Genomic DNA, 14,302 nt, shown 5'->3' with positions numbered 1-14,302 from the left:
CATTCCTATAGCAAAATAGCACTGGACCAAACACCCAGAAACTGTTGAATATATTAGAGCTGATAATAATATTGAGGATGCAAGATAAAATATTGTAACAGAGGCTATTGGTCTTCCATCCACCTCCCCTTATAACTTTGTGGACACCAACCTGACTTTCAACATTCAGTACCTGCATCTTTGTTGGAGGGTTGTTCTCAGGCTGCCAGAACCCACTTTGCCTAGAATATAGCAGTCTAGAAGTGCCTGGGAATTACTGCCTTCCTTTTCCTGGGAGTAGTCCTTAACCAATGACAATGGGGGAGAGGTATAAGTATTCTGATTCCCTTGCCCCCCAGGTGTGATAATTCAAAAGTATGCAAGCTGCTGGATGGGCAAGGAGAAGCAGCTAGAGTCTGGAATGCCAAATGAATATCCATACTAAGACCACAAGCAGCTGTTCAAGTGGGCTGAGCCTGGCCTATGGGAACTTCAACAATGGCTTGGGCTTCCAAGCCAACTTGGCTCTGACAGGGGATCTGGCTCCTTCAGGGGCACCAACACCAGCTCCTCCAAGACCGTGGTTGTGAAGAAGATTGAGAAGCTGTTGTCTGGGTCACCTGACATCCTGCCCAAGTGAAAGGCTACTGCATTCTCTTCTGGCCTCTGAGCCTGTGGGACAAGGAGCTATGCAAGGGCGTGTAGGGAAGAGGAGACCAGCCTGAGGCTCAGCCCCAGTTCTCAGCCCACCCTGAGAGATGGAGTCTACTGTTTGTGGGACTGCCTCTTTCCCACACCCTCAACTAAAAGTCAATTGCTTTTTTTCCAAAATAAAGTCTCAGCTAGCTCTAACCAACCAACCAACAAACAAAAACAAACAAACAAAAATGATACATATGTTTGACCTTTTCCTCCAGGGCTTCCCCACGGATTAAGCTTCAGTTGCCTACTCTAGTAGCTGGTTTAATAAGACATACTTACTTTATTTTGTGTTTATTTAGTTTTAATTAACCTTATCAGGGGTGACATTGATTATACAGGTTAAAATGTACAATTCTATAATACATCATCTGTATATTGCATTGTATATTTGCCCCCAAAGTCAATTCTTCTTCCATAACTATATATTTGACCCCCTTTACTCTTTAATACCTTCTCCACCCCCTTTCCCTCTGGGAACCTCCATACTGTTGCCTGTGTCTATGAGTTTTTGGTTCTTTGTCTTATTTGTTCATTCATTGCTTTACTGCTTTCACTTCATTGTTTCGTTTCCTATTCCCCTCATATCAAAGGGTATGCTTCTTGGTGAGATTCAACCAAGAAACATGAATTAGTGCTCACTATGTATTGTGTGATGTATTATACATTCTCACTAAAGCATTCAGTGGTCCTTTTGTCAATTAGGAACTGTGTCTGGCTATATAAAACAGGACCCCCTCAAGTAATGTATCCCTCTTCCAAAATCAGATTCAGTAAGAGACAAACATTTACAAAAAAAAGGAAGAAATAGTGGCATTTCAGTCATTCTTGGTACCCCTGATATCCCATTAGGGAAGTAGTTGCATTGAGGCAGAGCAGTATAGTAAAATTGTTTCCAAATTGCAGGGTCATCACAGCAGTTTAGTTAAGTATGACCAGCATTTTTTTAAAAAATTAAATAATAGAATGGAATAGAATAGAATAGAATAGAATAGAATAGAATAGAATAGAATAGTGCATTATAGGAAGAAAAGATATGTAGTGTTTTGAATTTACACACTGGAATGTAAAAAAGAAGGAAATCTTGCCATCTGTAACAGCATGGATGGACCTGGAGAGTATTATGCTAAGCAAAATAAGCCAGTCAGAGAAAGATAAGTATCACATGATCTCACTCATATGTGGAATCTAATGAACAAAATAAACTGATGAACAAAAATAGACCCAGAGACATAGAAGCATGGAACAGACTGCCAAACCTCAGAGGGAAGGCAGGGGAGGGTGGGTGGGAAGAGATCAACCAATGAACATGTATGCATATATGTATAACCCATGGACACAGACAAAGGGGTGGGGGGCAGGGGTGGGATGGAAGAGGTCAATGGGGAAAAAGAGGGACTTATATAATACTTTCAACAATAAAGATTTAAAGAAAAATATATGTGTAATGGGGTACAATATTAAAGGTCTTTCTTATTGTAGTTTGTAACAATGAATGTTCCAGAAACAGTGGTGTAGAGCCAAACTGCCTGGATTCAAATTATAGCTCTACTGTTTGTTGTCTATATGACCTTGGGTAAGTTATTTAATTACTTCATGGCTCAGTTTCCCTATCTGTAAAATAGTGATTATAATTGTACTTATCTATGACTGACAAACTGTTGATTGCCTTCCTAATATCCATTTCTTCCTTCTTATTTGCAACTTGAACCCCCATTTTTGAGGCAACAATGTGCTCAGTTAAATATTCATTTTTTCAACCTCTCCTGGAGCAAGAGCTAGCCATAGACCAACACCTGACTAAGGAAATGTAAGAGAAAGGATGCTGGTAGGGGGCTAATTTCTGATAAGGCTTTTGCTCTCCTGCTAAAGGGGAGAAATATGGCTGGCATCAACATCTCTTTTCTTCTTTTTACTTTTAATGTAGATGTGATGCTTGGAGCTAAGGCAACCTTCTGTGACCATGAAGTAACAACCATGAGGCTCATGTTCTGCATACTAACAAGGAAAGACATGAAGAGACTGGCTCTCTGATGACATCAGTATACTACAGAAATAATCAGTAACCTCCAGATTATTATGTGGAGAAAAGAAAGTCCAATTTAATTAGTTCATAGATAGATGAGCTTTATCTTACTTGAGACCAAAAGAATTTCTGGATCTCATAAGGATTTATTAAAATGAAATATAAGTTGATATACATAAAAACATCTACAACAGTGGTAACTCAATAAAATGAGCAGTTATTGTTATTACACTAAAGCCATGTCATTTCAAAGAAGGAAAAAGGAGAAAGAGGTTTTCTGGGATTATAGTTCCCTCTTCTGTAAATGTAAAAGGATGTTTCAAAGGCTGCTAAAGCTCTGTCCAGCTCCCTGTGCCATGGAAGAAGAGGCAGAATGGTTCAGAGAAATCCTGAACATTTTATTGTGTTCTTTTGGGCACTTCATGTTTTCTATGTTTACTGAGGCCAGAATCAAAACATGGCTGAGGCAGGGGATCTTTCCTGGCCTCTTCTGCTGTTCTCAGTTCTGAGAATTAAAAAGAGCCCATCACATCCAGCATTCACATGAACTTTATACCCTCTCCAAGAGAGATTGAGGCCATTCTGTTTTCCTGGTAGTGTATAGATGTCTATAAAATTAAAAAACACTCTGATTTCATAGGTAACCAGACACTTCCCTTCCTCCTGAGGAAATCCCTAATAGAAAGAGCTCATGCTTATAACAGCTAGAAGTTCCTTCTTCAATTTTCCTGTTACTATCCCTTTCCATGCTCACATAGGAGACACAGGCCCAGTCCCCCTGTATCACAGCAGTGCTAGAGAAGTTGGGATAACTCACTTCTAATCCTACTCCAGACCTGAATGCCCCATCTAGCACAGGCAAATGATCAGAGTGAAGCACACAAGATCATCCATGGGCAATGGAAGAAAATACTACAATTTCTCTATTATCTAAGATATAAGAAGGAACTTAAGGGGTTCCAATAATTAAATATGAATTGTTAGTAATACATGATTATAATTAATACACCTATATTGGGAAAGTGTGCTCAGAAAAGTTTCATTGATGGGTTACATAATCCAAAAGGTTGGGAGATCACTCCATATTTGTTTAAGATTTATTGAGCACTTACCATATATATACAAGTTCTATTCTAAGCACATTACAAATATTAAATCAATTTAATTATCACAACAGTCCTATGAGGAAAATGCCATTATTTAAATATTTTGCATATGAGGTAACTGGGGCACATGTTGGTTACAAAAATTGTCCAAGGTCATACAAGTGAGTGACAGAGCTTACACTGAAACCCAAGCCATCTGTCTGTAGAGTTTGCACTTTTAACTATTTAGTTAAACTAAAAAGATTACAGGGGTGGGCAAAGGTAGGTTTATAGTTGTGAGTAGGCGAAACAGATTTTATTTCTTCTTGTATTATTATTTATTTATTATTATGTTATTTATTATTATTAACTCACTTTTGCACATCACTGTAGTCAATGAAAGCCAAACTCTAAACTTCCGCTATAAAATGAATACGCTAATCCAAAATAATATTTTCTTTAAGCAATAATTTTATTTTATTACTTGGACATCTCCTCCTCCAAGCACACTAGAACCACACTGCCTAGGTTCAAATTCCAGCTCCAGGGACCACTTGCTAGCTGTGGAATGGCATCCCCTCTTTGATCCTTAGTTTCCCTGTCTATCAGATGGGAATAAAAGTAGTTAGTAATTATTTCACACAACTTATATAAAGATTAAATCACCACCTGTTGTGACAGCATGGATGGAGCTGAAGATTATAATGCAAAGTGAAATAAGCCAGTTAAAGAAAGACAAGAATCATATGATTTCACTCATATGTGGAATTTAAAGAACAAAATAAACTAACAAACAAAAAAGAGACATACTCATAGATAGAGAACAGACTGACAGCTGTCAGAGGGGAAGAGGATTGCAGGGCTGGGTGAAAAAGGTGAAGAGAGGAGAAGGAACCAAGATGGCAGTGTAAGTAAATGTGATACTCGCATTCTCCCACAACCACATCAAAATTACAACTAAAATACAGAACAACCATCATTCAGAACTGCTTGAAATCTGGCTGAATGGAAGTCCTACAACTAGAGAAGTAAAGAAGAAAGCACATTGAGACTGGTAGGAGGAGTGGAGGCACAGAACGGGCTGGTCTGACACCCACATGTGGCATGTTTTTAATCTGGAGGGATAGCTTGGCTGAAGAGGCCTCCCATGAGAAGCAAGGTGTTCCAGCTGAACAATAGGCCCCAAGCTCTGGGTTCCAGAGATGGGAAGAGAAGTTTCCATAACTTTGGGCTGTAAAAAACAGCGGGGATTGTGGCTGAGTGACAAGGAGGCTGCTGGAGTCCCAAGCAGTTCCTCTTAAAGGGCTGGTACATAGACTTACCCAAACTAATTCCCTTTGAGTGCCAAGTCTCCATCAACCTGGCCCACACTGTTCATCCCACCCTGGTGATTCCCTGAGATCCCACCCCACCCAATTTGCAGCTCTACCCAAACTATTTGCAGTGTCCTTTCCATATGAATGGCCTGTTCTGGTTCAGGCTACAGACTTTCCTAAAATCTCTCAAACTAACAGAAGCTGGACTCAGTGGGCCCCATACCTCTTGATAGGTCACTCCAGGCCTGGCACTAGCAGCAGCTTGCCAAGGTTCACAGCTTGGCCTGCCCAGGGTACACATCTGCAAATTGCTTGTGCCAATAGGCTCTAGGCAGGGAACAGACAATGGCTGACTTTACAACTCATGGGGTGCACCCAGCAGACAGATTCAGACCCTGCCATGTTACAAAACTACTATGTCCCCAAGTGACACACAAAGGGCGGGCTCAGTGAGCACCAAAGCCCCACTAAAACAAGTCCTGCTCTATAGGGGTGTCTCCTACACAGTAGATCTTCTGCTGTAGTTGCAGCTGGTCCTCACGGTCAATTAGCCTTGGGTCAATTCCTTCCAGTGAGGACAACAGTAATCAAGGTTCAACTACAACATGACAGTGCACACAGATCACACAGGGGCACACCTTCAGTACCCAGTTCAGGTGACAGGGAAGGCTGATCTACTGAGCCCTATAGGACACCTACTACAAAAGGCCACTCTACCAATTCCAGGGTACATAACAGCTCTACCTGTTCCATAGAAACAAACACAAGGAAGCAGCCAAAATGCAGAAACAAAGAAACATGTTGTACATAAAAGAACTGAAGAAATCTCCAAAAAAAACACCAAAAAACCTAAATCAAATGAAAGCAAGCAAACTCCTAAAGTTCAAAACAATGATTATCAAGCTGTTCAAGGAACTTAATGAGAGCTTTGAGGAGCTTAGTGAGAAGGTCAAGGAACTTAGCGAGAATTTCAAGGAAATTAATGGAAACATCAAAGACACGAAAAGGGACCATCAGAAATGAAGGATACACTAACTGAAATGAAGAATAACTTACAGGGAATCAACAGTAACATGGAGGATACCAAGAATAAAATTAGCAATTTGGAATATGAGGAAGCAAAAAGCACCCATTCAGAAGAGCAAAAAGAATATAAACATATGAAGATAGTAAGAGCATCTGGGACAACTTCAATCATGCTAACATTTGCATCATGAAGGTGCTGGAAGGAGAAGAGAGGGAGTAAGATACTGAAAACCTATTTGAAGAAATAATGACAGAAAACTCCCCCTACCTGGTGAAAGAAATAGACATAGAAGTCCAGGAAGCACAGAGAGTCCCAAAAATGATGAATCCAAAGAGGCCCACACCAAGATACATCATAATTAAAATGCCAAAGGTTAAAGACAAAGAGAATATCAAAACCAGCAAGAGAAAAGCAGTTAGTTACCTACAAGGGAGTGCCCATAAGACTACCAGCTAATTTCTCAACAGAAACTGTGCAGGCCAGAAGGGAGTGGCAAGAAATATTCAAAGTCATGAAATGCAAGGGCCTACAACCAAGATTACTCTACCCAGCAAAGCTATTATTTAGAATTGAAGGTCAGATAAAGAGCTTTACAGACAAGAAAAAGCTGAAGAGTTCATCACCACCAACCCAGTATTATAAGAAAGGTTAAAGGGTCAGAAGAAGAAGAAGAAGAAGAAGAAGAAGAAGAAGAAGAAGAAGAAAATACAAATAATAAAATGGCAATAAATCTATCAACAACTGAATCTAAAAATCAAAATAAATGAACAAGGAATCTAATGAGCAAAATAAACTGATGAATAAAATAGAACCAGAGGCATAGAAACATGGAACAGGCTGATGAATCTCAGAGGGAAGGTGGTGGGCAGGAAGAGATTAACCAAAGAATTTATATGCATATATGCATTACCCATGGGCATGGACAACTGGGTGGTGAAGGCCTGGGGTAGGCAGGATCTGAGTGGAGGAGGAAAATGAGGGGAAAAAGAAGGAAGACATCTGTAATACTCTCAACAATAAATATATGAAAAAAGTGAAAGGATTAAGCAAAGAAAAAGAACTCATAGACATCAGTATGATGATTACCAGACTGAAAGGGGATAGGGGATGTAGAAGAAGATAAAGGGGGATAAGTAATGGAAGTTGATTTGACTTGGGGTGGTAGACACACTACAATATACAGAGGATGTATTATAGAAGTGTACACCTGAAACCTATATAATTTTATTAATCAATGTCACCCCAATAAATTCAATTAAAAATAAAAGTAAAACTAGAGAATTATAAAAAATAACATGAAAAACAATTAGCACAATGCCTAGGACATAATGAGCACTCAAATTACTAAAATGGGCTGTGGGGAGGCATGGGACAGGAGTTGGCTGAAGGTGCCTGAGCCTGCCTTGACTTTTCCAAACAAGTCTGAGCCCCTGAGTGTTTACTTTGACATGTCCTTGCATGTGCTTTCTCAGGGTGCTCACCACAGTGATAGTATCTAATAGTTAATTTTAGTTCAGGCTGTTATAACAATAAAACCCTAAGAAGGAAGGCAATTGAGGCTATTTGCTCCTAAAGCAAAACAGCCCCTTAGCCTCTCTTTCACAGAAACATCTGTCAGAGTAATCTATTCCTCCATCATTCAGGGTCTGCTAGTCAGACCCAGCAAAGTGGTGGCCCGTGTGAGGAGCCAGGAATGCAACGAAACGCTGTGGAACTCTTGAAAATGAAAAGAAAATGAAAGTAACTGTGCAGTAAGTCATTGGAGCCTGCTTGGGATTTCCAAGTTCGAGGGAATTGTTCCTCAGCTAAGGAATTCACTATCTCTGTTATGCTTCTTAAGAATGAAAGTACTAGTATGTTTTCCATTAGAAAAATAAGCCTATTTCTGAAAGTAAGGAAAAAAAAGTTTTTCCTATATTTGCCTAGGAAGCAAAGGTTTTATATATATTATTAAAATAATTATGTTATGTTAATCAGGAAGTTGATAACTTTAAATTAATAGATTACTAAATACTGTTTAATAATAATAATAAATATATAATAATATAATGTATTTGACTACCTTCCCAGGGTTTGAATTTTAAGATTTGCTTTCTCTCCTTATAAAGAAAAATGTTATACTTAAGGTATATGGGAAGCTCTGTCAAATAAATAGTAATTATATTCCATTTATGTATGCACTAGAGGCCCAGTGCATGAATTCGTGCATGGGTGGAGTCCAGCCAGCCTGCCCCGATGGGGGCTAATAGGGGCCAGGGGAAATGGGAGGTGGGCCAGCCCAATCAGGGTAGGGGGGGGCTGATTGGGGCTGGGCCAGCTAAAGGGAGGGGCCGTGGGAGATTGGGGGGGCAATTGGGGCCCCAATCGGGCTGGTTGGCCACCGCAATACATGTCATAGAGACAGATCATTCCAATAATTCTGGTCATTCCAGTCACTTGGCTTTTATATAGATAGATATTAAATCGATTCTGATATGCTTTCATCTATAACTGTTATAAGTTATAATATTGTAGAATATTGTTTTTTGCAAAAAGGACAAGATTCCAGTCATTTATATTACTCTATAAAATATCTAGATTTGTAGAAATAATAGCAAGAAAAATCAGGAGAAAAAGAATTTGACTATAGGACTAAATGAACTAAAAATAATTATAATTTTGGTAATTATTGTTCTCATGACAATATATTTGTTTGCATGAATCCAATAAGAATCTAATTTCTTAATAACAGGACATAAGTCAGTTTCCAATTGAAGTTTTATTAACCGAAACTTTACTGGAATGTCATGTCTGAAAGAGACATGCCAGGACTCTGGATGTCACCAGAAAGCTCTAAGGAATAAAGATTGACTTTGAAACTGATAAGCCCTTTGGATAAATAGTCTGGTACCTTGCCTGTTCATGTAATTCATGGCAGTCTTTCTAGGTAAGGAACGAAGGTTGCTTTCCTGAGAGATAGCATAAAAGAAACCTCAAGACACCTGTAGAAACATCAACTTGAGAAATACACCCCAATTCTGTAGGTATTGCAGGCGAAGCCTGATGGCAACTGTGTGGCTTGGCTTGTTGGCCTTAGGAGTAAACTTTCTCATGAGATTTGAGCAAAGCATTTTTTTAAATAGCCAATGTAATCAACTGTTATTCTTATTGTTTTCATACAAATAATCAGGCCAAATTATAACTAGACTTAATACAGTAAGTAAATTAGTCTTTAATAAAAATTAGGGTAATTTTAGGTAGAAAAATTTTTTCAACAGGAAATTATTAGAAACTGTTCTAACTTTTGCCCAATAATACTAAATTTTATAACACAATTTGTCTCCACCAGATTACAAGCCCTACTTACACCTAGAGAATACTACCTCTAGGCACCATTGCCACCTCCTTCTATACCCAGACCTCATCATCCCTCTGTCAGAGAGCATGGATTTCTTGGCTCTGAGAGAAACCTTCAACCCACCTCAGCATGAAGCAGCTACAGAAGAAATATTGTGTCCCCTTTCCCTAAAATAATTCAGAGCCAAGATCCTTGAGGGGGATATAGTAGGCAGTTAGACAGACATGAGCAGAGCAAGGACAATAGGCCAACTAGAGGAAAGATAGACTCTAAGAAACACTTCTCACCACTCCAACTGCTTGGAAGCAAGGAATAGAGGAACCTGGGTAGAACTAACCTTTAGTCATAACTAATTAGAAAAAATTTATAGTTTTCATGTAATATGAGGTATAGAGATAAAGAAAAAAAGTAGACAAACTAAAAGGGCATGTGTAAGTTACAAAAAGGTATGTTAAGTCACAGAAGGTCTGTATAAGTGTAAAAAGTATGTATAAGTTACAGAGGGTCTGTACAAGTAAAGAAGAACTAGAGTTGAGGAAATAAAAATTGTAATAAGGGATATAAAGAAAAGAATATAACAGAAAGAAAGGAAATTAGAGTAGGGATACTTAAGAATAATTGCAAAAATTATAAGAATGTTTATAATAAAGTCATAGGAGGTTTATAAAGAGAAATCTTAAAATGAATTATAAGTAGAGCACCTGAATTAATCTAAAAAGTAATCATATTATTTTAAATCTTAGAACACATATACATACATGTGAATAGGGGGTTAAGTTTTGATTAAAGTTTTCTTTTCGAGGCTTGTGTGAAGTAATTAGGGAGGTGACCCAGCTGTGAATCCAGCAAGCAGAACCGATAAGCATGGTCAGACTGACCCACCAGGAGTCAACATCATCTCATTGCCTGACAATAGCTGATTTCTACAGACCCCAGGCCTGCATGTAGCTACATTTCTCACTCTAGCCCCTTCCCCTTAGTAATCCTGTCCCCTACACCTTGCTAGAAGGCAAGATTTAATGTTTGTAAGCACATTGTCTTCTAATTAGACTAACCATTAGAATAAGCATTGCTGTCATTGTAATTTTCTTTGTTTTTCTTATAGTCTACAAAATCAGAACTCAGTGAACGTGCTCCATGGACCCCGACATTCCAAAGGAGAAAGTTCTCGAGCTCCCTCTATCTTTTACAGCCAGCAAAACAAAAAGGGGGCAAATGTGGAGAGGCATGGAACAGGAGTTGGCTGAAGGCTCCTGCCCCTACCTTGACTTTTCCAAACAAGTCTGAACCCTGAGTGTTTACTTTGACATTTCCTTGCTTAAAGGATGCATGTGCTTTCTCAAGGATGCTTACCCTACTGATAGTATCTAATAGTTAATTTTAGTTCAAGCTGTTATAACAATAAAAGCCTAAGGAGAAAGGCAATTGAGGCTATTTGCTCCTAAAGCAAAATGGCCCGTTAGCCTCTCTTCCACAGAAACATGTGTCAGAATAATCTATTCATCCATTGCTCAGGGTCTTCTGGTCAGCCCCGGCAATTGGCACCTCACAGTTTCTTTTTTTTTTTTTTTTAAGATTTAGATATCTGATTGTTTTTTTCTTTTTTTTTTAAATTTCTTTATTGATTAAGGTGTCACATATTTGTCCTCATCCCCCCATTCCCATCCCACACCCCTCCCCACGGATACCCCAACCCCCTGTTGAACTTAACCATTGGTTAGGCTCATATGCATGCACACAAGTCCTTTGGTTGATCTCTCCCCCCTCCCCCCACCCTCCCCCATCCTCCCTCCGAGGCCCGACAGTCCAATCGATGCCTCCCTGTTTCTGGTTCTGTTCTTGTTCATCACTTTATGTTGTTCATCATTTCCCCTAGATGAGCGAGATCATGTGTCACTAGAGATATACTTATATGAACTGAATGTGAGATGAGCAATAATAGTTATGCTGACAGGCAAATGAATCAGTCTGTAGTGAGTTTCTTTCTGGACCAACAGTTCCTTTGAGACCCAATATCAATGTCCACCAGTTCCTTATGTGTACATGTCGGCACTGACCCCCCAGCTCTGGATTGTGGACAAATGGTGGCAATGCAGGTTCGATTCCCTCTGGTTGGACCTCGGCCGGACCCAGGGGCACGGCTTCATCAGGACCCAGGGGCAAGTGGCCTCACCCGGACCCAGGGGGTGCGTGGACTCACCTGGACCCAGGTGCGCGCGGCTTCCCCCGGACCCGTGATCCAGCCTCACCCGGATCCAGGGGCACATGGCCTCACCTGGACCCGGGATCCAGCTTCACCCAATCCAGGGACACACGGCCTCGCCCAGACCCAGGATTCAGCTTCACCCGGACCCAGGGGCACGTGGCCTTACCCGGACCCAGGGGCGCGTGGCCTCACCCGGGCCCGGGACCCAGCCTCACCCGGATCCAGGGGCACACGGCCTCACCCGGACCCAGGATCCAGCTTCACCCGGACCCAGGGGCGCGTGGTCTCACCCGGACCCAGGGGCGCGTGGCCTCTCCCAGACCCAGGGTCGCGTGGCCTCACCCGGATCCAGGGGCCCACGGCCTCACCCGGACCCGGGACCCAGCCTCACCCGGATCCAGGGGCACACGGCCTCTCCCAGACCCAGGATTCAGCTTCCCCCGGACCCAGGGGCGCATGGCCTCACCCGGACCCAGGGGCGCTTGGCCTCTCCCGGGCCCGGGACCCAGCCTCACCCGGATCCAGGGGCACACGGCCTCGCCCGGACCAGGGATCTAGCTTCTCCCGGACCCAGGGTCGCGTGGCCTCACCTGGATCCAGGGGCGCATGGCCTCACCTGGACCCGGGACCCAGCCTCACCTGGATCCAGGGGCACACGGCCTCGCCCGGACCCGGGATCCAGCTTCCCCCGGACCCAGGGCACGTGGCCTTACCCGGACCCAGGGGCACGTGGCCTCGCCCGGGCCCAGGACCCAGCCTCACCTGGATCCAGGGGCACACGGCCTCGCCCGGACCCGGGATCCAGCTTCCCCCGGACCCAGGGGCACGTGGCCTTACCCGGACCCAGGGGCACGTGGCCTCGCCCGGGCCCGGGACCCAGCCTCACCCTGACCCAGTTCCCAGCCTCACCCGGACCCAGGGGCGCGCGGCTTCACCCGGATCCGGGACCCAGCGGGGTTTCGTCTTCTTGATCCCATTTCCTGTTGGTCAATTCCATCTCAGCAATTCCTTCGGCCATTTTCTCAGAGCTCCAGGGCAGCCGCCGCAGAACTCGTTGGGCGGCGGGCTCGGCAAAGCTCCGGTGTGCCCGGTGAGCGGCAGCGGGCTGGTCCGGGGTGGCTGCGTCCGCCCTTGGGTCTGCAGCGGTGGCCGGTCACCGAGCATGCGCACCTGGCCGCTTCCGGGGTATTGAGATTCTTGAAGGGCTCGGAGGTCAGCAAGCGCGGAGTCTCCCACCCCATGTCTCCCAGTGGCTCATCTGTCCATGCTCGGCAACTAGTGGAGCCTTCCCCTCAGCCAGAGACCACCGGGGGAACTGTGCCGAGCACGTTCCAGGCTGCCATTGTGTTGCCTGAGCCGTAGTTCTTAAAGTGTGATCTTTGGGTCACCGGGATCAGCATCATCCCGAGTACCCCTCTCTTTTATTCTAGTTGTAGAGCATCTGCTCAACCAGCCCTCCGGTGGTTCTGGATGGTGTCTGCTCTGCTCCCCCGTCGTAGACTCAAAATTGTTGTGGTAGGCAACAATCAGGCTTCCGCCCTATGCCTCCATCTTGGTCCTCCTTTGTATAGTTAAGTCTTGATTGTTGTTGGTGTCGCTGGGAGGAATTGTCCTCCAGGTCAATTGGCCGTGTGGACCCTCTGTGTCTATAAAGGAAGAGTTGCTGTGTAGGAGACACATTTATGGGCCGGGTCTTGGTGCAGCAAGGCTTTGGCACTCACTGAGTCTGCCTCTTGAATGTGTCCCTTATGCGAGTGGTTGAAATCTGGTGTCATCTCACACCGACCACTAGATGCCCTCATTTCTGAGTCTCCAATGGCATGTAGGTCAGCTACTGCCTGAAGCCACTCAGCAGGAATTACAGCAAAAACTGCAGTTTCCTCCTCCTGTCTGAGCGTCCCTGGAGCAGTCCGACTAGAACCGCAGTTTATCTGGTCAAGCTCTCACAGTTTCTTATAAAGTTACTATATGACTCACAGTAATTACCCTCCTATATATATATATACTTTTAAAACATGAAAACATGGTGTATGATCTTTCTGATGTACTGGTGGATCCAATTTGCTAGAATTTTGTTGAGGATTTTGGCATCTATGTTCATGAGGGATATTGGCCTATAATTATCTTTCATTGTGTTGTCATTATCTGGTTTTGGTATTAGGATGATGCTGGCTTCATAGAATGAGCTTAGAAGTGTTCCTTCCTCTTGAATGTTTTGAAATATTCTGAGGAGGATAGGTTTTAGTTCTTCCTTGAAAATTTGGTAAAACTCCCCTGTGAAGTCATCTGGCCCCCTGGCTTTTGTTTGCTGGAATCTTTTTGATGACTTCTTCAATTTCTTCCATAGTTATTGGCCTATTGAGGTTTTTAGAATATTCCTGATTGAGTTTTGGAAGGTTGTATTTTTCTAGGAATATGTCCATTTCTTCCAGGTTGTATAGTTTGTTAGAATAGAGTTGTTCATAGTATTTTTTAACAATCCTTTGTATTTCTGTGGGATCTGTTGTTTTTTCACCTCTTTCATTTCTGATTTTGTTTATTTGGGTCCTCTCTCTTTGCTTCTTGGTGATCCTGGCTAGAGGTTCATCAATCTTGTTTATCCTTTCAAAGAACCAGCTCTTGGTTTC

The sequence above is a fragment of the Cnephaeus nilssonii genome, assembly GCF_951640355.1.
Source record: "Cnephaeus nilssonii genome assembly, chromosome: X".
Classification (NCBI taxonomy): Eukaryota; Metazoa; Chordata; class Mammalia; order Chiroptera; family Vespertilionidae; genus Cnephaeus; species Cnephaeus nilssonii.
This window is presented reverse-complemented; position numbering follows the sequence as displayed.